Below are 27,674 nucleotides of genomic sequence, written 5' to 3' on the forward strand. Positions count from 1 at the left end.
AAAAATACAGTCCCCAGCGGATGGTTAGTCATACTACAGTTTAGACCTTGTAGGCTGATGGTTCTCACACTTCAGCAGCATCAGAATCCCCTGAAGGATCTGCTGTATGGCACACTGCTGGGGCTCGACCCTGTTCCTCGGTGATGCTGATGCTGTTGGCCTTCATCTCCTCTTGCTTTGAGAACCACTGCTTTAGACTACGGTACACTTCTATAAGTACATCAACAAATAGGCTATTCACTTGGATTCTGGCAAATAACTTGAATAGGCCAGGATTTGCGAAAGCCCTTTCCCACAGGTTGGCCAATAGATTAGAGGAAAATAGGACACAGACAAGAAAGGTAGATGGGAATAGTGAATACAACTCGGCCATTAAAAAAAAAAAAAAAGGAAATCTTACCTTTCGCGACAGCATGGATGGACCTGGAGAGTATTATGCTAAGTGATATAAGTCAGTCAGAGAAAGACAAATACAGTATGATCTCACTTAGATGTGGAATCAAATGAGCAAAATAGTGTAACAAACAAAATAGAAACAGAAGCATAGATACAGAGAACAGACTGACAGCTGTCGGGGTCGGGGGTACTTAAGGGGCTCAGTAAAAAAACGGTGAAGGGATTAAGAAAAAAAATTAGTGTGGTCAAAGCCAGAGGGAAAGGGGGGGTGGGGTAGGTGGAGGTGGGCAAAGGGGGGATAAATGGGAACAGAAAGAGAGTTTGCCTTGGGCTGATGGGTACAGTGCACAGATGGTGTTTAGTTGAGTTGTGCACTTGCAACCTGTATGATTTTGTGACCCTGTGTCACCCGAATATATTCAATTAAATGAATAGAAAGAACAAAAGAGAAGGGGGAAGGGAGGAAGAAAGGGAGAGGTAGAGAGAAAAGAGAGAGAAACAGCAAAATAGAGAGGGAGAGGAAGGGGGTGAGAGAGAGGGAGGAAGAGAGAGAAAGAAGGGGAGAAAGCTAGAGAGAAAGAGAGAAAGGGAGAGAGAGTTAGAGAGAGAGAGAGAAAGGGAGAGAGAAAGAAAGAGAGAGAGAGGGAGAGAGAGAGGGAAAAAGAGAGAGAGAGACACACACACACACAGAGAGAGAAAGAGACAGAGAGACAGAGAGATAGAATTATCCTGACCAGTCAAGAAAGTCTTACTCAAGATCTGGGCCCTAGAGCAGATGCAGAACACTGGGCCTTTGCACTCTAGTCCACCACGGAATCAACTTCATGTCTCTCACTCCCTCATATGCACATTAGTTCCTTTCTTTAGAGGGGTTGGACAGAAGTGTTTGAGAAACTCAAAATTCAAGCCACTAGTTTCTTTCCCATTCAAATATCCTACTCTTGTGCCATTTCAAGGTTTCAACACATCTTTTTGCCTCTCCATCTGGTCTTTCGCTTTGGCCTGTGTTGAATACCTTTCCTTTTAGACTGTTCTATGCCCTCCCTCTCTTTATTGTATTGTATTGAATTTTGAATAAAACTGAAGAGACATATTAGCACATTTTTTGAAAACCTTATTTGAAAACAAAGGCCTGTGGAGCCAGCATTATTGAGCTGATTAATCAAGCCTTTTAGTGAGAGACCTTTTGTCATTCCCCTAACTTCCTGTTTGTGGTCTACAAGCGGTGGGAATAACGTGAGGAAGAATGAGCTTCATATTTCCTGAGGCCAGGGGCCAGTGCCACCACCTGCAGGTGGGGACATCAGAAACAGGGAGCGCGCCCCACAGAGCCTGACCAAGATGAAGGGCCTTTTAAATCCCAGCCCTCTCTTTCCATTTTTGTGCTATAAATGTGAATATGCAGGTTGGCCCTGATTAAGAGCCGGCAGATAAAATGCCTCTTTGTGAATGCCACACTCCCTGGGCTATTCATTTTTTGTTTCCCTATCTCAAGTTATTATTTTCAAATGCATCACACATAACTGCCATGGATACGTATTGCAATCAGGGATCATTTTGTATCCACACTTGACAAAGAAAACGGACTGCCTAAGCCGCACGCTGCTCTGTACCAATCATTAACTTCTAGCTAACATTCCTACTCCCAGGTTTGTTCTCTCTCCCTAGTTTGCCAGGTGCCTTTGTAGTATTAAGCTCAAACTCTAATATTAATAATGCCACAGTCAGATCGCAATTTGGATCTGAGCAGCCAGAATTTCAGAAATTTGGTTTGGTTCATAGCAGTGATAGGTCTATAAATCAGGGAAGCGAGGGTTTGGTTTCTATTAAAATGGCATTTCATGCTCATCAATCTTGAAGGTGGTTGTTAATCAGCCAGGGTGGTTCATTAAGCACCTTGGAGGATCAGTATACAATTCCAAGCAACTCTGGCAGTTGTAGGCATGGCCAATGGAATTTGTATGAGTTTGGTAAGGTTGAGTAGTAACAGGCAGCTCAGGGCCTTGATTACAAAGTGAAATCAAGAGTGGAAGGAGTCACAAAACCCCAAGTAAATTCATTTGAAATGATTTCCCTTGGTCTGTATGCTCACAAACGTAGTGAGGTTCAAAAGACACATTTATTATAGGATCCATTTTTCTCTCCTTAGAACCCATTGTTTGGTTTTCACTCATTCATTTATCAAAATGTTATCAAGTCTGAAATGGTAGGTAGGAACTGTGCAAAATGCTGGTGATAGAGAGATGAAAGACGCAGCCTTCCAGGATCTGCTAGCTGAGGGGAGTCAGGCATGTAATCAAATAATGCCAATGCTGTGCTCTCAAAAGGGTGAGCACAAAACACGATGCCTGCCAAAGGCTGTAGTATCAGCCCCCAAATGAAAAATCAGAGCAGGGAAGGGTAATTCAGAGAGAAGAAACAGTTTTCATTAAGACTCATAGTTAAAAATGTGGCAGGCCTGGTTGATTCTGAGAGCAGGGACCCTTTCAGCTGTTGTCCACATGGGATGAAAGGAGGGGAATCTCATGTCACTGTAGGCAAGGCAGGTGAGAAGGAGGTGGTATCCAGAAGATGAGTGTACAAGGGAGATGCTAACTCTGTGGGCACAATCTGCAGCATTCTGTCTATAGAGAGAGGTAGAGTGTGGGAGCTTGGCTCAAGGAAGTCCAGCCTGTTTTTACCTAATTTTGGTTTTAGGACCAGGATTAGCTTAAGACAGCACAAAAGGCGCTAGCAATAGGAAAGGCTGCACTATGGGCCTGACACAGGTCAATAGACGTATTCTTGCCATGCAGATGAGGTGGCTTTAGCTCTCAGGATTGCTTGGTAAGCCTCAGTGCTAGAGTCCAGGGAACTTGCTCCCACCTGCCTCAAATCCATTTGGCTTATAGCACTATAGGAGGATGTTTTCCCATGTTGGCCTCCATCACAAAGTACCTGGAGGGCTTGTGAAAACACTGGTTGTTCAACCCCACCTGCAGAATTTCTGATACAATAGCGATGAGGAAAGACCTGAGAATCTACATTTCTGAAAAGTTCCCAAGTGACTCTAAGGATGGAGATCAAGCAACCCCTCTCTGAGAACCACTCCTGCAGGGGCATGTACCCTGAGCCATTCCCTGAGTCTGGCCCAGTATTTCCTGGGGCTACTTACTAGAAATTCACCAAGATTCAGAGAGTCATTCTCTGTTCACTCTATAGCCTGGTTCTCCCTGTCACTTTAAGAACTAGGATTGAAACAAAAAGCTGCCAGCTTAGGTGCTTTCACTGTACTTTTGTGTAATGGAAAAAAACAGTAACACCGATGGATGTGGGAGCAGCTTATAGAACACATCACCAACCTCAGTAATCAGTGTTTCATAAAGTAAAACAGTCAGATTTACTGTATACATTTTGTCCTATACCTATGCTTTCCAGGATAATAAAATAACTTCGGTTGTTGTGCTTGTTCCTGGGTATAATGCTGGTGGAAGTCTCAGAAACTAGGAGAGGCACAGGCTTGTAGGTGGCAGAAAACGACTGCCCTCAAAGTGCCATGAATAATTTTAAAATAGACTATTTTAGTCATAAACTCTTAAGTGAGTTTGAGTTGAAACACTCCAATACCCGGATAATCTTCTTGCTGCCCCACATCTAAGGACTCAAGGATCTATGCTAAAGGTCAACCCCCCGCAATTATTTTAAGTTGTTCCCACCCCAGGGCTCTCAAGATAAAGATAGGCATTGTTGGCTACATTGGGCATGAGCCTGCCACTCCTTCTGAGATTCTGTTTCCCCCAGCTTCTCTGCTTGCCTGGTTTCTCTCCAGAAACAGTAAGTATTATATATGCCCACTATTTCCCTAGTGATAACCATTTCAGGTCTATATGGAGGACCCCTAGCCACTGTTTCTCTAGTGATACCCCTTTCTGGTCCATATGGAATACCCTCTAGCTAAATCATCCCCAAAGAAACTTCTTGGTTAGATATCTTCTCTGCCAAAGCCATCTTCTTGGGTTTTCATGAAAGTGGTCTACAAGTAGGCTTCCACCCTCCTTTGGAAGAGTAAGAATTGAGATATGGGTAGATCATCACCTGCAAGATTTGTGAATGGACCTAAGGTTCACATTCTCTAGGGGCGCAGTCTGAAATGCCCTCCTGTGTTTTTGTAGAAGCTACTTGATGTCGGTTGAAAGAGTTTGAGGATTTAAAAATAGAAATGTGAATGGCAGTGAGGGGACTTATGAAGGATCGGAGGCTATCCTCACCTGATCAGATGGTATTTTAGTAGCGGGCCATGTTTGTGTAGATTTGGGTAGACCTGAGTTCAGGGAGGTTTGTCACTGTGTAAGGGGGGCATTGCTTGGGCCTGGACTGTGTGAACCTGTCAGATTGGAATAAGCAATAACCTTTACCCGTATCTAAGGAACTGCTATTCTTTTCACGTGTGTTTAGACATCTTCCATCACTGAGACCTCTGTGCAGAGGGCTATCTCCATTCCTCATCTGAATCCTCCCAACAATTTAACTTAATAATGAGATTGAATGAAGACCATGTGGACTATTTCTCAATACGGCAGCTCTCTATGGTAGCCTTTTAACATCTCTAATGTCCTTACTCTTAAGAAATTCCATTTCTTAGCTGGCAATGGTTGCATGATCAATACAAAGAATAATGGAGCAAGGCTTAGAAGGATGAGGAAAGGTACTCAGGCTATCCATTTATTGATGTGTTCATTTATGTTGTCAGAAAGGAAAAGCTTTTGCCCTACCCTTTTAAGTTCAGTACTTGGGGCCTGTAAATTAAACTGACAAAAGACAGATTAGCAAGAAAAAAGGCAAAATTTATTTATATATGTAAACAGGAGCACAGAGAAAATGGAGCTCCAAGAAGCTGTTAGAATTTAGAGCTTACGTATCGTAGTAATAAGTGTGGTGGGTTAGGATTTCAAGGAATAATAAATTGTGGAAAATTGCTGAGAAACACATGGGGATAACTAATGGGAGGGAAGGATTGTCTTAGTAAGGTCTATTTATGCAAGTTCTCATTCTGCTGCCAGCTTATTATTTGTGGTGGGGAGAGGAGTTATCCTTTTCTCCTCGTATGTGGAGGCCCCCCTTAAGGGGGGAATTATAATAATTAGAAAACTTTTGGAAGGCTCTGCTTTTAGGCAGGAAGGGGAGTGCAGAGAAAGCACCTTTCTGCATCTGTTGTTTCTCAACTGCCTTCAGCTCAAAATTATATGTATGCCACAGTGGTATAATTTGGGTCCCTTCAATATATTTATTCATTCAATATATACTTACCAAGCACATATTATATGCAGGTCCTGTGGATTTAAGAGGGAACAAAATTAAGTCCCTACCCTCATTGAACTTGCATTCCAGTAGAGAGCCAGACAGTAAGTTAGCAATATCTATTTATTACATGAATACACATAATATTTCAGAAAGTGATACATTCTGGGGAAAATCTGCTTTAGAGGATAGAGAATTATTTGGAATGTGGACAAGATTAGACTGGGTGGGCACACTTTACTTCTTTGAGTGGCAATATTTGTGAAGAAACGAGAGTTACCTAAAGCAGCGGGCCAGGAGAAGAGTGAGGGAACAAATATTGCAGGCAGAGGAAGCAGCAAGGGCAAAGGTGCTGAGATCAAAAGACACTTGATTATCCAAGAAATATCATGGATCCCAGTGCAAGGAGGAAATGGGAGGGAAGGATGTAGCAGAGTGTACAAGAGCCAGATAATGCAAGAACATCATTAAGAATTTAATTCTTTCTCTAAGATTCATGGGGCATCATTGGACAGTTTAGAGTAGGAGATTGAAGTGATATGATCTGTCTTCTTTAAAGAGTTTTCTTGTTGCTGAGTGGATATTAGATGTAAATGGGACAGTTGCAACCAGGAGACACCATAATAGTCCATATACACGGTGGTGGTGGTTTAGACTTGGATAGAATGATGGCATCCGTGAGATACCCTTGGATTCAGGATACCCTTCAGAGGTATAGATGATAGGTTTTTCTGTGATGGATTTGTTATGCAGTATGAGTAAAACTGACTGATTTCTAAGTTCTTGGCTGGTAGAAATGGAGAAAGGTGGAGGAAGAACAGTATGGTTCAGGGAAAGATGAAATCAAGAGTGTAATTTTGACCATGTTCATTTTCATTAGACATCCAAGTGCTGATGCTGGAGAGGAAGTTGGGTAGATGAGTCTGAAACTCAAGAGAGAAATTGGGACTAAAGATATAAATATGAGAGTCGTAGGCTTATAAATTGTTTTAAAGGCGTGGGACTGAATGAGGTCTCCTAGGAAGAGAATTTGTGAAATGGGGCTGAGAATTGATCACACACTTGAAAGAGAGGGAAGGGGAAAGAAATGTTCAAAGGAGACTATGACGCGATACAGAAAGCCATGTATATGTGATGTCCGTGAAACCAAATGAAAAAAGTACTTTTAGAGGAAATGACAGTGTCAAATGTTGCCAAAAATGTCAATTACACAAACACAAACAAATTGCCCAGTGGACTTAACAACACGGGGCTCATCGTTGACTTTGACAAGAACATTTTCTTTGGGAGCATGCGTAAAAACATCCTTGGAGTGTGTTACAAAGATACTGAGAGGTGAGTTGTATATTCAGTGGCTGTCACTGTATAGATGCTGTCGTTGATGCACTAATTAAACATTTGTCGAGTATTGACTATAGTTTGTATGTTTCAAATGGTACATGCTTGGTGTAGTGGGGAAAGACACCATTAAAATCATTATAGTACTTCAAGACAGGAACATTAAAATCTGGAAAGGATACTTACCTGGCAGGGGAGATACCATGATCATGAAGGTGGTTTTCCCAGGACAGGGCTTACACATTGCATTCTGGGTGTGCTGACCCCTGAGATTTCCCCAAATGCGGGAAACTTGACTGCATAATTTTTGGTAGTGGGGTGCTGGGACTGTGATCACACTCCCCCCTAAAAAGATAAATAAAATAAAATAAAATAAAATCTGGAAAGGAATCAGAGAAGTCCAGGACCCAGTTTCACAGAGAAGGTAGCAGATGATCTCATCCGGGAGTTGGAGAAGAAGCCTGCCAATCCAGAGGAGAAGCATTGGAAGTGAAGACCACAGCTTGAATAATCATGCAAGCACAAAAGAGCATGATCTGTCCTGGAAATATCAAGAAATCCCACACCATTGGGCATGCAAGGAGAGGCGTAAGAGATGTGCTGATAATGTCGAAAAGAAGCAACTTGGAGAAACTGGCAAGTTTAGAATGAGTACAGAGATACAGTCAAAGATCTATTTCAGAGGCGTTACATAGGATGGGTCAGAGGAGAGAGAGACTAGAGACAGTGTCCAATTAGAAAGGTCTAATAATAATTGAGAGACATGAAAACCCCATAGCAATCTCATGCAGATTATCCGGTCCCCATGGAAGAACAATTAAGCATATTTTCAATTGTTATGCCCATGATATTAACATATTTAATAAGTGCAATGACTGTTGAGGCTAAAAATAAATAAAAACATTGTATTCTTTATTCTGTGTTAAAGTCATGTGTCTGAAAGTTAAATCTGTTTCTTACATAAATGAGAATATGTAATCTGGATTAATTTGTTGTATTTCAGTAATAGAATGTTAATCTTTCTGCTTGTAACATCAAAAAGAGGAGGTGATCTCTCTTCAATATCCATATTTTCTGCAAAAAGCAAGATAATAAATTATTAGAAACAATGATAACTTAATGAAAAATTTAATTGTTTTATCTAGACTTAGTGAAGAGTAACGTGCTAAAGCATACGCCCATATAATAAAGTGATTTGTTTATGACAGGTAAGAATGAGGGCATGAGGTGCAAGTTTGATAATGAGCCTCAAAGCCATAACTCTGATGAGGAAATTAAAACTGAGTGAAATAAATTCCTAAGGAGTTCCTGGAGTTGCTTGTGAAATTGAGGAAGGTAAGAAGACATGCAGGAATAAAGGACAGCCAACAAGAGGAGGCTGGATCTTAGAGTGGTCTTCTTTGTTATGCTTTAGAAGATACCTTCTTTTATTTTTTTTTCTTCTTTTCTTTTTCTTTTTATTTTTGTATTTTTTCCTTTACCTTTTTATCCCCCTTACACCCCCTCCCGCCATAATCACCACACTGTTGTCCATGTCCATGCGCCTTTTTTCCTTTTTGCTTCATTCTTCCACCCCAACCCCTGCCCCGGAGGTGTCAGTCTGCTCTCCATCTATGAGTCTGTCTCTATGTTAGTTCAGTTTGTTCATTACATTCCACATATGAGTGAAGTCATATGGTATTTGTCTTTCCCTGCCTGGCTTATTTCACTTAGCATAATGTTCTCCAGGTCCATGCATGCTGCCACAGTAGGTTAAAAACTGATTCCTTTTTACAGCTGAGTAGTATTCCATTGTGTAAATGTCTCCTATTTCTTTTATCCACTCATCTACTGATGGACACTTGGGCTGCTTCCAAATATTGGCGATTGTAAATAATGCTGCAGTGAACATAGGGATGCTTGTGTTCTTTCTAATTAGTGTTTTGGGCTTCTTTGGATATATTCCCAGAAGTGGAATCACTGGGCCAAAAGGCAGTTCCATATTTAACTTTTTGAGGGATCTCCATACTGCTTTCCACAGTGGCTGCACCAGTCTGCATTCCCACCAGCAGTGCAAAAGCTTCCCCTGTCTCCACATCCTCGCCAGCACTTGTTTGTTGATTTACTGATGATAGCCATGGTTTGTTAAACTGCAAGATGCTTTGTTGTCCTTGTTGCAGTTGTGAATTAGTATTATCTGCACAGGTGCAAACTTGGTCATAACTATTCGTGTTATAATCAATTAAATAGTGAAATCGGCTTATGTACATTATTGTGGTAATAACATATTTGGACAGTTGAATTCTAGTCTTGACTCTGTTATTGACTAGCTAGGTTAACTTAATTTAATTCCCTCACCTAGCCTTCAAATTTCTGATCAGTAAAGTTACAACATGACTTCCACCTACAGTTTATCCCTTGATAAGTTTGTCAATCATATGAATAAAAATGTGGATGGTATTGAAGTGGAACACCAGGTAGCCACTTACCACTAGGTGAGAGCAAGGAAAGCTTCACTGGAGGCTGTGATTTCCCGAGGAGATTGTTAGAATTGTCCAGCAGAGGAAATCTGGGACAGACTATACATTAGAAGTTTGCTATCTAGCCCTCAATATTGAAAGAAGAAACTAATATTGATCTTTAGGTCTAAATATCCTTATGATACAAACCTTCATCCTAATTATTTTGTTCTGAAAACTAGAGCCCAGGGTACATCACATTTCTCCCCTGTTTACAAATTTCTGATAGTGCTTCATGTTTCTACAATCCATTTCTTTTTGTAAAGATTTTATTTATTTATTTATAGAGAAAGGAGAAGGGAGGGAGAAACATTGATTGGTCACTTCTCCTGCACCCCCAACCAAGGACCTGGCCCCCAACCCAGGCATGTGCCCTGACTGGGAATCAAACCAGCGACCTTTCAGTTTGCAGGCTGGCACTCAATTCACTGAGCCACACATCAGGGTTCTACAATCCATTTCTTAGCAAGGCTTCTGAAACCATTAAAATTTGTCCCCAAGTACCATGTCACATTTACCTCCAATACACTCTCTGAACCTACCATTCAACCTTCCTGTTCTTCTCTGAACACAGCAGATGCTCTCCTACATTGTGTCTTTGTACATGTATCTCCTATGTGATTGCCTTTCTCTCCCTTAAATTACTGTCCCGAGACCAGCAATATCGATGTCATCTGGGAAACTGTTAGAAATATAGATGCTCAGGCCCCATCTCAGATCTTCTGGATCAGAAAGACTGGGAGTGGACCCTGGCAGCCTGAATTGTAACAAGCCTTCTCCAGTGGTTCTAATATTTGAGAACCGCCAGTCTAGAGTACATTTTTCTATAGCTCTCTCGAAGCAAATATTGGATTGAATTAAAGGGACAGGATCTCCTTGAAAGCCAAGAACACTTCTTTGCCATCTCTCTGTCTTCAAGGCATCGTACACTATTTGGCCCATAATTAAAACTCAATAAATGCTTTCTGTGCCAATAAGTCAGTTAATCAAATATATTGTTCCTGCCCTCGGGGGATCTGAAATTTGTTTGCAGAAGGAAGAATACAACCCTATAGATTAACAAGAAAATGATTTATTGCTGTCCATAATAAAATGCTAGATTCTATACTAAATGCAAGATACTATCCATGGGCAAAAATTAGACTAGCATTTCAGGTAAAAGAAAGATTATTTGTGATGAAGGCACCTGGAGAGAGCTTTGCCACATAGAAGAGGGGTTGAAAAGCAGAATAAACTGTTATAAAGGGGTCTGAACTGACGAAGGCGCATGTTTGTGTGAAGTATGAGTCATAGTTAACTCTGGATTATAGACTACACAGATAGAACTTGATATGATAAAAAGAAACAATGTCTGGGGTGATAGCAAGCTCTGCCTATAGACAATATCCTAGGCTTATCCCCAAAAGAATAGATATCCAGGTAACTGGAGTTTGATTGAACTGTATCCTGACAGTAACACAAATAGTAATGCTGTGGATAATCTGTGCAGCTATCAGCCTGCCACAAAAATAATTTGGGGGTGCAAGCATTCGTTTCTGTGTGAACCCAAAGAAAGACATGGTTTCTCTCTTTAACAAAATGGCTTATTGTTCGTTATTCTGAAGTTGTCTGTACTTAAGATATTTTAGAAATATTAGTATGCTTTTCTCAACTCTAAGAAGCTTAGCTCTTTTAAACAGATTGTTTAAAGGAACAGGCCCATTTGTCTTTGGGAAAAGGCAAAGAGGAAAGAAAAGCTCAGAACATGTGTTTCTGCCCAGATAGCAATAAAATATGTGGTGAGTTTCTGTCTTTAAAATGTATTCTCTATACCCCTCTGTATATATGCATGTCCCAGGATTGTTATGAGGTGGTGGTGGTGCTGGTGGTGTGTGTGTGTGTGGTATCTTATTGGGATGTTTGATGGATTTTTAAAATATATTTGTTGGTTTGGTTTATAGACTAGGTGTGCAATATAATCAGCATTGCATCTCATAAACATGGGAAAATGATTGTACAGTGTGGGCATTTATTTGGCTGTTGTGTGTATAATGTCCATTTTATTCACTTCTGAAGGTGAGCGATCTGCCCTTGATTTTGATACTTCCACTCAAGGAGATGCTCATTTGCTTTCTTCAGCCTCTGAGATGGTACTCTTTGCCTCCTCTTTTCTTGCAAGAGTAATAGCAACTTTATAAATTAGGATCACTTTATAGAATTATTAAGTGGCAAACATTCTACCACCAGATTTTCCCAAAGAACCTGAAACAAACTTTTTCAAAGGAAAAAGAATGGCCCTTTTGTGAATACACTTGAGTTTTACATGCAGCATTATGCTTTTTCTCCTAGGGGAATTAGCCATGTGGAACTGAAGCCATTAGCCAGTTCTTCAGTGGATAAATACTATCGCCTGGGAAAAAAGGAAGAAAATGCACTCTCTCCAGTTAGAGTAAAGGGAGAGAACAATTTGGGAAGTTGTGTTTACCAGATATTGGTAGAAGCTTTTATGACTTCAGAATCAACTCTCACATCTTGTTTGTGTGGTGACAGAAGGAAAACTACTTCTGTTGAGTTCATTAGGCAGTATACCTCTTACTCTTCTTTTAACTTTACTTTTATTGTTGACGCTGTTACAGATGCTTCCCTTTCCCCCTCCTCTGTGCCTCTACCCAGCCCCCACCCCGCCTCCCTCTGGCTCTTATTCCTGTTTAATGTGGTAACTGCTTGATTCCAGAATCAGGGTTAGCCCCAGCTCTCATTTGCATTATCATAGGACAATTTTACAGACTAAATCGATGAAGATATTACAGTATTCCATCACTTATCACAGGTATTACATTCTAGACCCCTCGCAATAGGTGAAAATCTGCGAAGTAGGACCCTTACATTTATTTTAGTATTTATATATATTTTAAGGTTTTATAAACCCTTCCCACACACTTATAAACCATTCCCAGTCCCTTATTAACCTTTCCCACTCCCTTATTAACCTTTTCCACACTTTTATAAACACTACTTATGTTCTTAAACATATTCTACACTCTTTAACCTATGTAACTTTAACAACATATGTATACAGTACCACAAAATCCTGTGATATAGCGAAAAATCCGTGATAAATAATTAAATATAATATTTTTTAAAATCCCACAATACAGTGAGGCTGCAATAAGTGAACCACGATATAAAGAGGGACTACTGTATTTTGCAACATGGTATTTAGTTTGTCTCCCCAGAGACCATGTGGATTGACTTGAGGCTGAGCACAGGTAAACCTCAGCCAGTCAGGGAGGAGCAAAGGAAAATTTGATTGGCAAAATGACTTTTGAGAATGTGTAAGGCTTGTTCTCCTGATAAATGGAACTGGATAGGACCTCGGTTGTGAAATTGAAAAAAGGAGTAGCCATTAAAAAATAATTACATCTTTTGAAGCATGCTTTTTTTTCTTTACCTGATAAATATGGTCAAATGTTGAAATCATCAGTGTTATTTGAGTGCCTTTGTCAGGAATTTGCCTGAGCTCTCATTTGAACCACAAATATTTTAAGCCATGTGGAATAGTTGCTATTGAAAAAATTAGAAACAAAATATTTAGGCAGAGGGGCATGAGTATAAAAATATACTAGAAAAGATTGCTTTCTGCCACGTGTTGGGTTAGGTGTCCCATGTATTCCATAATTTTTCCTTCTTGGCCCTTAACACAAAACCTTATAATCAGTTGCCCTTTGATTTGTCTATATTGTCCACTAGAACCCCAAACTGCTTGAGTTCAAGGTTGTTGTCCACTTTATTCACCCCTCAATCCCTAGCATATTCATAGTGCTTGGCACAAACTAAGCATTCCAAAATGCTTAAAGGAAAAAAAGAGAGAAAAAACAGACATTTCTGTGAGGACCTGCTTATCTGTGTGACAGCAGAAAAATCAGGTTTTTCCCTAATTTTTTGGAATTCTTGAATCTGTAAAATGAGTGTATTCCAGCTCTCATAGTCTAGGATTTGATCATTTCTGCAATCACATTTTCTCTAATAAATTTTGCATGACATTAGCTATTTTTATATCAGATATTACCTTGCTCTAATTTCTTTCTCACCCTAGGAAATAAAAGTATCAAATGAAGTTCCCATTTTTGTAAGTTATTGATACACAGCACTGTTGGGTATCTCCCTGATTAACTTTCATACTGCATATTCAATAAGAACTTAGGGAAGAGATTGTGTATCAGTGCCCCCTGTCTGTCTAGAAATACTTATCCCAGGATGATACCGGGAGCATAAAGTCTCAAAATGCAAAAACATGTGTTGTAGATGTTAATTTTTCTCAGACAAATTGAGTTTATAGAGGAAGAGGTCCAAAAACTGAGTAGAAGAGACCCAGACTTATCAGGTAAAACAAAACTTCAGCTAACAAGGAAACACCACTTTTTCAGAGTATGAAAAGTATATTGGGTCATTATGAAAGTTTTTGTTTAAGATTTTGTTTTTAGAGAGAGGGGAAGGGACGGAGAGAGGAAGAGAAACATCATTGTGTGGATGCCTCTTGTGTGCACCCAACTGGTGGCCTGGCCTGCAACCCAAGCATGTGCCATGTCTGGGAATCGAACCAGCGACCCTTTGGTTCTCAGGCTGGTGCTCAATCTACTGAGCCACCCCAGCCAGGATAATTATGAAAGCTTTTTTGAGGAACATGGGAGTGCATGGAGAAGTAAACATCTCCTTTAGTACCATTTTCCAGAGAAAGCCACTTTCAACATTTTAATACATTACCATGTTACAACACTTTCTAATAGTCTTTTTTCCCTGTTATGTGTGTATGGATTTAACCTTCCTGTTTTTATGAACATTAAATGATAGGATACAGGCTGTTTCATAACACGTTTAATTTACAACGTGCAGTCTGTTCTAACACGCTGCTGTGTTTTGTAAAAAATTGAAACCTCATGTTATCAAAGCTGTCTTAAAATAACTATCAGTGGAGAAAAGAGGTTAAGGGTAGAGAATTTCATATATATAAAATTATATTTCCTGTAAGTATTTTCTAAAGTGTGATGATGGTGTTAGTTCTGATCCCGGACATGCGAGTAATTCCAGCAAGCAAAATGGAGACGATCGGGGGGCCACTGCACACTCTGGCAAGTCAGCAGCGAGCATGAGACCCCACGTCCTTTTATTAGGATTTCAAAAGTTACAAAAAAAGAACAGGGGAGGGGTGAGTTCTACAGCTAACAGTGAAAGAATTTCTTACAATGTATCATTAATGTGTAAAACACAGCTAGGGTAACTCATGGCTTAGATAGCACCTATCAAGGATACAAAACAGACTGGCTAGTCCTCAAGGCCGGCTCCAATTAAGACTTTATTTACAAGGAGGCAGATGGAGTACTTAACAGACTTCTTTGTTCTCAGGATTCCATGACTCAGTGGCCTGTACAGCCTAAAGCTGCAGGTGGAGACAAGGCCAGCTTATCTCCTGAGCCACAGGACACCTGGACGGAGGAGCATGTAAACATGCCCCTACCCAGAGATCTGAGTTCCTTCAACAATTTTCATTTAAAAAAATAACTGTGAATATATGATTATAAAACCTACGATAGAGATAAAAATCGAACTTTTAAATATATCTTGCTTTTGTCCCAAGGCAGTGGCATTCCTTCCTCTCTCTGTCACTCCATCAGTGTTATTAATCCATTTTTCTATAAATGCCGTCACTTTATTACATTTATTAACTGTCAGTAGGACAAGACACATTTCTGTTTTCTCTTTTGGGCTGCTTGCTCTCTTTCTTTCTTTTTTTTTTTTTTTTAATGATGCATTTATTGTTTTTCTATTACAGCTGTCTGACTTTTTCCCCCACTGCTCCCCCCCAACCCAGCCCACCCCTTCCCCCACAGTCAATCCCTACCCCGTTGTCCATGTCCATGGGTCATTCAGATTAGTTCCTTGACTAGACCCTTCCCCTTCTTTCCCCCTTCTCTCCCACTCTTCTGGTCACTGTCAGTCTGCTCCTCGTTTCCATGCCTCTGGTTCAATTTTGCTCATTTGTTTGTGTTGTTCATTAGTTTCCTGTATTAGGTGAGTTCATATGGTATTTGTCTTTCTTTGCCTGGCTTATTTCACTAAGCATAATTCTCTCTAGTTCCATTCATGTACTTGCAAATGGTAGAAGTTCCTTTTTTCTTTCTGCTACATAGTACTCCATTGTGTAAATGTACCACAGTTTTTTGATCCACTCCTCTACAGATGGGCACTTAGGTTGTGTCCAGCACTTGGCTACTGTAAATAACACTGCTATGAACATAGGGGTGCATACGTTCTTTTGAATTGGTGTTTCAGGATTCTTCAGATATAATCCTAGCAGTGGAGTCGCTGGTTCAAAAGGCAGTTCCGTTTTTAGTTTTTTGAGGAAACTCCATACTGTTTTCCACAGTGGCTGCACCAGTCTGCATTCCCCCCAACAGTGCACGAGGGTTCCCTTTTCTCCGCATCCTTGCCAGCACTTTTTGTTTAGGATCGTAACCTGGGACAATCAGAGTTTTATAAATTCTCTTTCCTAATTAACGTTTTGCATTCTATTTGTGAGAATGTGGAGCACTTTCACTGTACAAGAAACTCCTGAAGCACAAATATTCTTCTTTGCTCTTAAGTTGTCATCTTCCACATTTTTAAATGGCTGGATAGCATTTTGTTGTATTTGTGTCATTATTTATTAAATTGGTGTTACCTTACTGGACTATGGGTTGTTAAGACAATGCAGAGCCATGATCATTAAAGTGTTAAGAGTCTAAAAGAAAACAAAACAACAAAAAGTTAGCTCTTGCCTTGCTTGGACCCATGAGTTGCTGCCGCCATGTTTCTGCTCCCAGTTCATCCTTCATCATTTCAGTACAGAAACTTAGCTTGGGGCTTGGGTGCGGAGGGTGTACACTTTCCTCCAAGGCAAGTCACGTGAGCAAGGAGGAGCATCTGGGTTATGGATGATTTGTAATGTTATGGGGCATTAAACCTGGCGAGCACTTTTTCTGAAATTTGAATTATAACCATTTTCATAACATTTGTCGCTCAACTTGCACCTACCGTTACTGCTTTTGTGGTTTGTCATTACAACCTGTGATGATAAATTTTCTGTGTCAGCCTGACTGGGCCAGGGGGTGCCGGGATATTTGATCAAACATTTTTCCGGGTGTGTCTGTGAGGGTGTTTGTGGACAATGTCAATGAACAGTTGAATACTCCACTGAGTAAATCAGATTACCCTCCCTAATGTGGGTGGGCCTCATCCAATCTTTTGAAGGCTAGGATAGAAGAGAAAGGCTGACCCTCCCCTGAGTATGGGAGAATTCCTTCTGCCTGAATTGCCACATAACTGAGACATTGGTTTTTTTCTTGTCTTTGCAACTGAACTGAAACATCTGCTCTTCCTGAGTCCTGAGCCTGCTGACCTTCAGGCTGCAACTACACCATCCGCCCTCCTGGGTCTCTAGCTTGCTGACTCACCCCCCAGATTCTGGGACTGGTCAGCCTCCATAATTGCATGAGCCAATAATACCTTATAATAAATCTCTTTTTATCCTATTTGTTATGTTTCTCTGAAAAACCCTTACTCATACAGTCCCTATAGCCCTTTCTGCTGCCTTAGAGATCTCCAAAGCTAAGGGCATAACCCTAGCCTCCTGGTGATACCAGCTCTTTTTGCTAATCTTCAATGATCAGATAATAGTTATTTAGGTCACCTATAAATAATTTTGTTCCTAAAGCTTCACAGTCTCATCCACCGAAGAACATGGAGTCTTTTTTTCTCTGGGATTAGACCAGAAGGTATTTAAATCAATAGTCAGTGCCTTATCAAATACAATTTTTCTTTAACCCTTCACCAAGTGTCCCCAAATGGGTCATGTACCGTGAAAGCATTAGTTTTAGTTGCTTTTCCTGCCTTCTGAAGTATCTGCAGAGCTGGGGAAAGATGCCCCCTCCCTTTGCCTGGGCTGGTCCATTTTGTTGTAAGACTTGACCCAAAGGGCAAGGTCCCAGCCTTGCTTAGGTCCTGAAAAAATATTTCCCTCTGCTTTGTGGTACTTTTTACTGGCCATTTGATGGTCTCCTTCCAGTGGAGACTGAGGAGTTGGAATAAAAAGAAATCCCCAGAATATGAGAAAGTATGGCAGAAAAAAATACAAAGATGCAGAGAACTGGCTGAAATTCAATGCAGCAACACTTAACCAGACATGCTGATACAATTCTGAGTCACTGGCTCTTTCAGGGCAAGGGGCAGAACGTGTTCTGTTAGATGGGAGTAAGACTAAGCCATTTGACTGAAATACTGGTATAAACAGAAGCTGAGAAATATCTTCACGGTTCTTGATCTAAACACCCTCTTCTTTAGAAGAGAAAACTGAGGCGTAGAGAGGTCATATAATACCCTGGTGTTTTTGAAAATTCCATCCAAGTCTATTTTAAAACTGCTTCTGAAACTGAAGGAAATCATTAATTTTAAGCATTCACATTAAAATCATCATTTACCCTTTTGTTGATTATTCTTATATCCTTTCCTTGAGTTGAGTGCATTAAAGACAACGGAATTAGTTACAGAGGTTCATTTTATATCTGTCTGTCTTTTGGCATCTGTTGACTGTAATAAAAGAATTTTCAAATTATGCTGAAAATATTGTTAAAATTGACCTTTTAAAGAAAATGTTATTTAGTATTATAGAATATACTTTTTTTTTTACACTTTATTTAATATCTTCTAGGTAGAACAATCAGATGGACAAGAAATTCTTGGTTAGGTCTGTTAGACAGCATAAGTATGTATTTATCATTAAATTAGGATGGAAATATAATTTTACTTTAAAGCATTTGAAGTTTCCAGCCTTTAAAAAGTCAACATTTAATCACGTCTGAAATTTGCAGGATAAAATTTTGAAAGCCTTCAATTATTAACACTATTTCAGGGAGAAAAAGTCACTTTGCCACAGAACTTACATTTTTCTCTCATGAAGTGAGTCTGATTCAGAATATTCATTATCATGAAGTTTAAACATAATCGAGTCTAGCTACTTCCATGAAAATACTATTCAATGAGTTTCTGCTTTGACACGGAACTGACCTTGTAATTAATGTTGTACACTATCCTTTCATTATATGCCAGATTATAAAATATGACTTATTGGCAGCATAAAGGCACAAAGTTCTGAAATGCAATTTATAACCATAAAAAGGACTGAGCTCTGAGTGACAGCTAAATTTGAATAGATTGGGTTAGTGTAATGTTATGAAACATGAATAATGAAGCATTTTTAACTCAAGCTCTTGGTTAAATCATTAATATGTTTGTTTTAGAAGGAAGTTGGCTTCTATCATGTGGCGAATCAGATGTGTATGCACGCAAACATTTGTATTGTATAAAATAATTAAAATGAAAACTCATTGTCTACATTAATTCTCACCTTTTTGGAAGAATTTAAATCACTGAAGGTGTCAGAAACAGTCTTATTAATTTAAAGCTATATGTTACCATTGTGTTTAAGCTCTTAACATAAGCTTGAATACGGTCTCTCTGAATTGAACCAGGCAGACATTGTTGGTTGCTGTAACGAGAGGTGGGCACAAACAGCTAGAACTGAGGGCTTGTGGGTTAAGAGCTGATCTTCCTGAGCTGCATGAGCAGCCTTTCCCAATGCTCCTGGACATTCAACTAGATGGAAACCCTGTTTATAGTTAAGTACGCCTAAGTCCATTTTACATATAAGCACAAAGTGGGTTTTGCATGAGTGGGTGTTTCCTTTTTGAGGACAGGGGAGCAGTTTTAATAGTTGCTGAAGTTTTCAGGACTAAAGTGACAATATTTGGAACTTGACTAGGCACTGTTTCCCATGTCAGCAAACTAATTCTTGGGGAGCAGCTCCACTCCTGGTACTTGAATGTGCCACGCAAGTCATCTGCGTTCAGTTGGCATTTGGAAATGTCCACATTCAAGGGGATTCTACAGAGAGTTGCAAGTGTCTAAACTTCTTCAACAGGTCTTTTAGTGTGGCCAAGCAAATGTTGACTGATTTGAAAATAATTTAAAATTAAATAAATACTGTATCTAAATTAGTTTATTTATCCCTTATATTATAATTAGAGCACTCTACCAACTAAGTTATGTATCTGTTCGTTCCATTTCAGATGAGTAAATGTAGGTGTGACCAAATATTTGTCCTAAAAAGGCGGACATTGGGTCTTAGTTCAGAACAACAACCCTGAGCCCTGTGTGCTTTTACTTAGTGTTAGAGTGCACAGCCAGCCAGCTCTAGCCTCCAGGGAAGGCTGTTACTTAACTCTATATTTGGTATCGGGCAACTTTCTTTACCTCTTCAGGTTTTAGTTTCTTCATTTTTAAGATGAGGCTGTTAATAGCACATTTATCATGGGGTTAGTGTGGAGGTAATCGAGCATCTAACATGATTACAGCAAATACAATGATCGATGAATATTACATATCAATAGTATGTTATATTACCTCCACAAGAGATCAAACATGTCTTTTCCACACCCAACAGTAGGTAGTACAAAAGTTATGCCTACGTGAACGGACTTACAGTAAAGCCAATGAGAGCGGATAAACAGCTTTTAATTTCTCCTCCCTTTTTGCTAAACAGGTGTCTGGCTTTGCCTCCTCCATTTTAGTTCGCCCCACCCCTCCCCTGAACTTGGTGGAGCGTGCTACCTTGGCCCCTACTGTTCATAAGTGCTCTCCAATGATGAAAACACACAATACCTTAACAGGCACTGTGCCTGTCACATAGCTCCCTTCTTTCCATCGGTAATGTAAATGATGATCCCATTCTTCTGTTTTCAAGGGTAACATAATTGAACAGACACCAGGAAAAAAAAGTAATGGTTATACAAGATTGTGCCCAGTGAGAAACTGGTACAAGCCAATCAACTAGCTGAGTTTCTCTTAACCATTTACTGGGACCTAGAAACAAGTTTCTCCACTTTGCTGTGCTGATGTCTACAATGGGCCATTTCTTGAAAAATAATGTATATCTGAAGCCAATCGAAGCCAGAAGCAGTAATTGCTTGCGAAATATTTTGAAAAGTTGTGTTTGTTCTATTTAAGCGAAACTATTAAGAATATGTTTTAATTTTTTAGAACAAAATATTTACAAACACTAGTCATTAGAGGCACTTCAGATTGCAGTGATCAGTCATTAGAACCTCAGAAATCAATTGCTTTATGGAGCCTCACATTATAATGGACACGGTATCAGGTGTGTATGCGCACCTTCAAGAGAGGCACTGGTTTGCTTTTGTTTCAGCTAATGGATAGAGTCATCATAAGGAGGAAGATTCCTCTCTTAGTCGTCGGTAGCCGTCCGTCTCGAGAGACGATGGTGTAGCTTCTTAAGAGTCTATCTGCACCGCCAAGAATGGTTGTGCAGTCCGACTCGGGAGTGACAAGGTATCTGTCTCCTCCCGTGTTGAATCGACATCTTGCGATGACGCTGGAGTGTCCTCTCCAGTGAAGCTGAAACTACAAAGCCTGGGCAGGGTGATATGGAGGGTCTGCTGTTGCCCATGCAGCAGACCCCCCCTCTCTTCGCAGCTGAAGGGTCCAAGGGAAAGACGGAGTCAATACAACTTGGCTTCAGGTGCGCCGCAGGAGTTGCCGGTGTTGACTACAACGTCAAACCGCCTTAGGGACTCCGGCTCCGGATTTTCTGTCGGGGTTTACTCCCTTAGCCTTTCCCCTGAAGAGGTATGCCGCAAGGCAGCGGAGGTTTTTTGGAGTCAGAGTTTTCCTTCTCTGCCTCTCTTAGTACAAATCACTTAATGGTGCATTACCACTTGATGTGTAATCTCTTTCCTCATTCTACTTCATACCCACAGTTATTCCTGTGCTAACTAGCATGAGGTAGCTATGAAACACTTTATTCCTATATTGCAGTTCTTGTAATACCTGCCATTGATTATTTCTCATTCATTAGCATATACACAGATATGATATAGAGATATATATCATCTATATATCCATAGATATATAGATGATATATATATAGTGATTTTTAAGAGTGCATTGTACATTTTCTGGAAAAGTAATTAATTTTAATAATTTCAATGCTGTCAAGGAAGTTACTGGACATGTTCAACCAGATAAGCCTTATGCAATATTATCTCAAAACACCATTGCTCCCATAGAGCAGTGATATCAAGTTCAACAGTAATCGCAAGAATCAACCTAAATGCAGTGTAGCTGGGTTTAAAAATAGTTTCTCTAAATTATGTTCCATGATTTTGAGATCAGTATATACCAGGTGATAAAGTGCTATTGTAAGCTATCGGTGATAGATCCCATGTTTAAGAACCCAGCATTTTTCCTAAGGTATTTTAAGACATTTACATACATTTCTGGTTGAAATAAGAAAATGTAGTCTTACCTACAAATCTGAGAACAGCTACCTTTTCATAAAAAAAAAAAAAAAACCCAACAACTAAACAGTTGCTGAATGCATAGAAAGATTTGTATAAATTAGGACCATTTTTTAATTTCTATTCATGCCTTTATCAGTTCCATTTGAAATGGATTCTTTTTTTTCTTTCTTATCGTAAGGGGGTATGTTGTGTCTCATATCAGGTCGCTCGTTTAAATAAATATGGATAAGATAAGCATCTAAATTCTAACTCTGTCATAGGTTCCATTTCATAGGTAGCCTATGGTCCTGTTTATTACTTAAAATATAGATATAATATTCATTTACTCTAAAGTATGCTAAACTCTGTTGTACAATAGAGTTCCAATGTATGGCTTTTAATGGTACTGGCATCTACATTCTCCTACTCCTCATCTGTCTGATTTTTAAATGAGTTAGTAACATTATATAAAGCTAGTATAAACTAAATTTAATAAAAAGAAACATAATCATCTTGTTATTCATTCTACCTACGATGTGCCAATAAAATCAAATACTTTGACATAATTATACTATTGTAGTAAAGCAATGTTTTTCCTGATTATTGTATCTGTAAAAGTGTTAATTCCTCTGAATATAGGAATGAAATGTCAGCTGATTAAAAAAGCTTTAAATTTGTAATTCAATAGGATAGAATATTTTAATAGGTATTTTCAGTAAAAGGAAAATTGGAAATACTGAGAAAATAATTTGATAAATATTAAGTACAAATTAGTTCATAGCTAATGTGAAGTTCTCGGAACCAGTTTCAAGGAGAAAAAACAGTAACAGTAACCGTGATGCAGGTGAGAACAAGAGTAACAGTGAGTATGGATGGAGGGTGTGTTATGTTCCTGCCCTGTGCTGAGCTTGCTACATACATGCTGTTCCCATTTATGAGGTTTTCAAGATTCCTCACAGCAATCTGTCCAGCCTGAGGTTTAGAGATGTTAAGTGATTTTCCCACTGTCACCTATCCATTGAGTACTAAAACCTAGATTTGAATTCCAGCCTTCCTGACATCACTATATTCTTTTAGTGACCACTGCCTCTTCAATATGAAGTTCAAACTCTAGGTGAAAAGAAGGGGGAAAAAACAGAGAAAATCTTATACAACAGAACAAAATATAAAAATAAGCAAATACTTAATATAGGATGCCTTTAGATCTTAACCATTGAAAAGACTGATATAAACATTTTACATAATTCCTGGATAAAAAGTGTTAATTACACTGTGCACATGTTTGTTAGTCTCTGGCAACCAAGTTTTGAGTTGTGGGAATTGATACAGAAAACTAAAGCTTTGCCTCAAGAAACTTAAGAAAATAGAGAAAAAAGGATGAACAGGAACAGGGAACTGAGTACAAGGTCAAGTCCTGCTAAAGCAATTGAGGTACTTGAAGCTGTGTTAGTGCTCTAGGCAAAAGGACCACAGTGCTGGGAGATGCAAAGGGAAAAACAGAACTCTTAGAAGGAGAAGATAGCAGGAGGGAAGCAAAGATGGTTCCCAGCCGCCCCGGAGGCAGGAATTGAACAAACAATGCAGAAGAGCTAAGCCTTTGAAGGATACACTCCAGGTAAGAAACTTTAGTCAGGGAAGAGAAGGCAAAGGAAAAACCCTCCAAAGAAAAGATAAAAAAACACGTTAATGAGAAAAGTGGCAGACAACAAGAGATATACCATGCTATGTCTCCTCATTGCAGTGGAGGACAAAGTGGGATTCTTTATGCTAAAAAGCAGACATTTAAAGAGCAATTGTAGAAGAAGAAGCGATGAAAATATGTATTAATACAGGAAAGATGGCCCTGAGGTTTTAAGCTTCCCTGTGAGATTAAAAACATTTACATTTTCTTTGGTAGCCAAAGAAGGATATCTGGGAAAATATCAGATGATGATTTTCCCTTTCATATAATCGGCTGAAAAAAGGGTAGGCTGTCTGACTGAAGCTTTTCAAGTAAATGAGAAAGAAAGTTAGGTCATCTTATAAATAACTGTATGTCCCTTGGGTAGTTTTCCAAACATGTCTATAATAGCAGCTTCTCCGGGAGGGAGTATTTTAAAGAGTTTATTTACTTTTTTTCTTATTTCTCATTTCCAGGATGGAATTAACTCACAAATTTGATTAGGAATAGATCCTAGAGAGAAAGTAAATGTATTGAATTCAGAAGTAACATAAAATTAGATCATATTTAGTTATGCATGAGGTCAGAGAGTGATAAAATGAGGATAAACTGAAATCATTTATTAGCCAGCTTGGGCCCTTTTATGCAAATCCTAGGAAAAAGTCACTCACTGTAGGATACATTCTTAATGTCAATTTATGCCTAAAAGCCATTCTCATAGGGCACACTGCAGGCCACAGACGTGCCTCACAAACTCAAAGGCCTAAAACCACTCCACACACAGCAATAAACTTGGAGAATAATTGTAAAGATGATGATTCTGGAACTCCTTAATGGCCACAGTCATTAGCAGAGATTAAAATTATATTCAACATTCTATATCTACCATGGCAATAAAGTAGACTGATCTATTTTAAAGGGGGTTTAAAGTGCAGAGATGAAACAAACAATGATTTTGATTTAAAATTCATAAAAAAAAGCGTAAGTTAAATGAGTCAAACGATTCTATTTTATGGGTATTGTCATTGAAGTGAGTGTATTTAGCCCAAGGAGAATAGGAGAAGGTAAAGTATGGATATGGCATACGACTTACTAAAATGATTATACTGTTTGGTTTAACAACATTGTACTAAAGAAACTACTATGTGCTAAATATTGTGCTGTAAGCAGGTGATGCTAAGATTACATGGTGAAGACTTTCCATTCAGTCAAAAGAGAACACGAATAGATCTAGAATGAATTAGACAATTCAGTGTGTGTTTGTTTGTTTTAATGTAGGCACGTGACATCACTTCAAATTGCTCTGAGTCAAACAAGGTAGTTTATGAAGACTGGATTATTAGTGGATTACTATTAGATTGGATATTATTGGACTATTATTATTATTAGAATGGCCATGCCATCAGCATACTACCTGGCATAAAACTAGCAATTTCTATCATTTGGGCTTTCATTATAAAATCAGTAAAATCTAAGGGAGGACAAATGAATGACTTTTCTGTATAATGGACTGACATTTGAAGTATAGCTAACTGGTTTTTATCAGTAATTAAGCTTCATTGTTCCTATAGAAAAGCACTGTACACACACACACATATATATCACACACACATATATATCACACGCACATAATCTTTAAGGTTCCTTTTAGATATTCTCCTTAAAGATCATATTATCTAAATAGATGTACTTTTAAATTTATAATTGTTTTCTTTGAGTATTGTTGCTTTTGGCTTGGCTGCCATGAGCCCATCGCTAACAGTGGGAAGAAGCTTGAATCCAGAGTAACTTTTATATTAACTCCTGTGTTAATAAGGGGCTGAAAATAGGACATGGCCCATGTTGAATATGGGTGAAAGATCGATGTTGTAACACCAGCTCCATCACTTGCTGAGATTCACTTGGAAAAATTTTACTTTCTGAACTATGAGACATATACAATGCCTACCTCATAGGCTTTGCTAGCATGATTCAATGATATGATATAGGAAAGACTTTGTACATTATCAAGTATTAGATCAACATTAGGAATTTAGTTATCATAGTATTTTTATATAAATTATAGCTATATATATATAAAATTCTCTTTAATTTTAACCTTAGAGTTCATTCATTGTTTAAGTCATTTTATATTTCTAATCTCGCTATGGAGGTACCTGCTTGTCCTTAAGATATGAAAATCTGATCTTTATAAATAGTAGTTAGTGGAAGTTAATTTTATTTCTAAGTAGACTACACTTGAATGATTTTTGTTTGTCTTTGATAATTTTTTGATGTTAAAGCCATCCAAACTGAATTCCATTAAAGCTATCAGTATTCTAGCAGCCTTTAAATGGTAATGCTAGAATATATTAGAAATCTGCAAGCATATATTAGGTATGACTTCTAGAGACCAGCAGAGGGTGGGTTGTACAGACTCATGCCAAAGTCATTGAAAAATCTGCTTGTTTAATGGTGGTAGACTGGCTCATGCTATGGGCGTACCGGTTTTCTTTAAGGGATTGAATCAAGTGTCTAATGACATTTGTGGTATATGTAACTGGGAGGGACCTAACGAACTTGAAAATCTCCTCGCCAGAGAAACATCTATAACTTTCTTTTACTTTTCTAATGTGGAAACAGCCTTTAGACTATGTTATGCTTGGGTTTGAAATGGATGGTTTTGCTGTATTTTTTAATAGATCTCTTGGAACATTCTTTACTATGTATGAGAGCTTTCCACTGTTATCAGTGTCTCTTAAGCTTGGCCTTCCATTAATACCAAACATATTTCTCCTGGCTAGAATCTTGGAAACTATTAAGTAAAGCATTGATATAACTTAGTGGAGTTTTAATACTGGAACTATCTCAAAGAGGCACAGTTGCATTTTATTGCAGGGGCTCTGAAGTTAGAGACCTGAGTTCAAATCCCAGTTCCATAATTGTTCAACTGCATGGTAATGGTCATGTTTTATTTTTGTAGCTTTGGATTCTCTATCAGTAAAATGAGGTTGTTGGGATGATGAAATTAGATAATGCATGTGAAACATTTGAATTAAGTTAAGCGATTTATTATTTCTTAATTTTGATTTCACCTGACACATGGCAAGGATCATGCTGTGTAGTTGGGATATGAAGATTCCTGACTATATATGATCCCCAACTTTAAGAAAGTGAGAGGCATATGAAAGAATGCTCAACATCACTAGCCATCAGAGAGATGCAAATAAAAACTACAATGAGATACCACTTTACACCTGTCAGAATGGTCATCATCAACAAATCAACAAACAACAAGTGCTGGCGAGGATGCGGAGAAAGGGGAACCCTACTGCTCTGTTGGTGGGAATGCAGACTGGTGCAGCCACTATGGAAAACAGTGTAGAATTTCCTCAAAAAACTAAAAACGGAACTGCCATTTGATCCAGTGATTCCACTACTAAGATTATACCTGAAGAATCCTGAAACACTAATTCAAAAGAACGTATGCACCCCTATGTTCACAGCAGCCCTGTTTACAATAGCCAAGTGCTGGAAACAACCCAAGTGCCCATCTGTAGATGAGTGGATCAAAAAACTGTGGTACATTTACACAATGGAGTACTATGTAGCAGAAAGAAAGAAGGAACGCCTACCATTTGCAACAACATGGATGGAACTAGAGAGAATTATGCATAGCGAAATAAACCAGGCAATGAAAGAAAAATACCATATGCTGTCACCCAATACAGGAGACTAATGAACAACACATGTAAATGAACAAAATTGAACAAGAAACAAAGTAAGAGTTATCGGGGGGAGCGGGAAGGGGGTAAGTAGGGGAAGGGTTTAGTAGAGGAACTAATATAAACAACCCATGAACATGGACATCAGGGTTGGGATTGATCATGGGAGAAGGGCTGGGCTGGGTGGGGGGTAGTAATGAGGGAAAAAGTGGGACAATTATAACAGAAAAACAGTAAAAATAAAAATTAAAAAAAAAAAGGAAGTGATAATCTCACATAACACACATGCATGTAAACTGCTTGTCATTTTTCCAGGCCCGTAGTACAATCATGTGCCATATAACTGCATTTTGGTTCACACAAACCTCATGCACAATAGGGTCCCATAAGATTATAATAAAGCTGGCAATCTCCTATGGACTAGTGACATAGT

General features: G+C 38.9%; 1 protein-coding gene and 1 non-coding gene across 2 annotated transcripts in view; both read left to right on the forward strand.

Moving 5' to 3' along the window:
* DMD (dystrophin) overlaps positions 1-27,674 on the forward strand; it is a 1,939,482-nt gene that overhangs the window by 1,002,089 nt on the left and 909,719 nt on the right. The window lies entirely within an intron of this gene.
* Positions 7,190-7,359, forward strand: LOC149991677 (U1 spliceosomal RNA). Its single transcript, XR_016508825.1, has one exon. It is a non-coding gene; the product is annotated as a U1 spliceosomal RNA (small nuclear RNA).

Source organism: Furipterus horrens, unplaced genomic scaffold (genome assembly GCF_987537825.1).
Source record: "Furipterus horrens unplaced genomic scaffold, mFurHor1.1.pri manual_scaffold_17, whole genome shotgun sequence".
Classification (NCBI taxonomy): Eukaryota; Metazoa; Chordata; class Mammalia; order Chiroptera; family Furipteridae; genus Furipterus; species Furipterus horrens.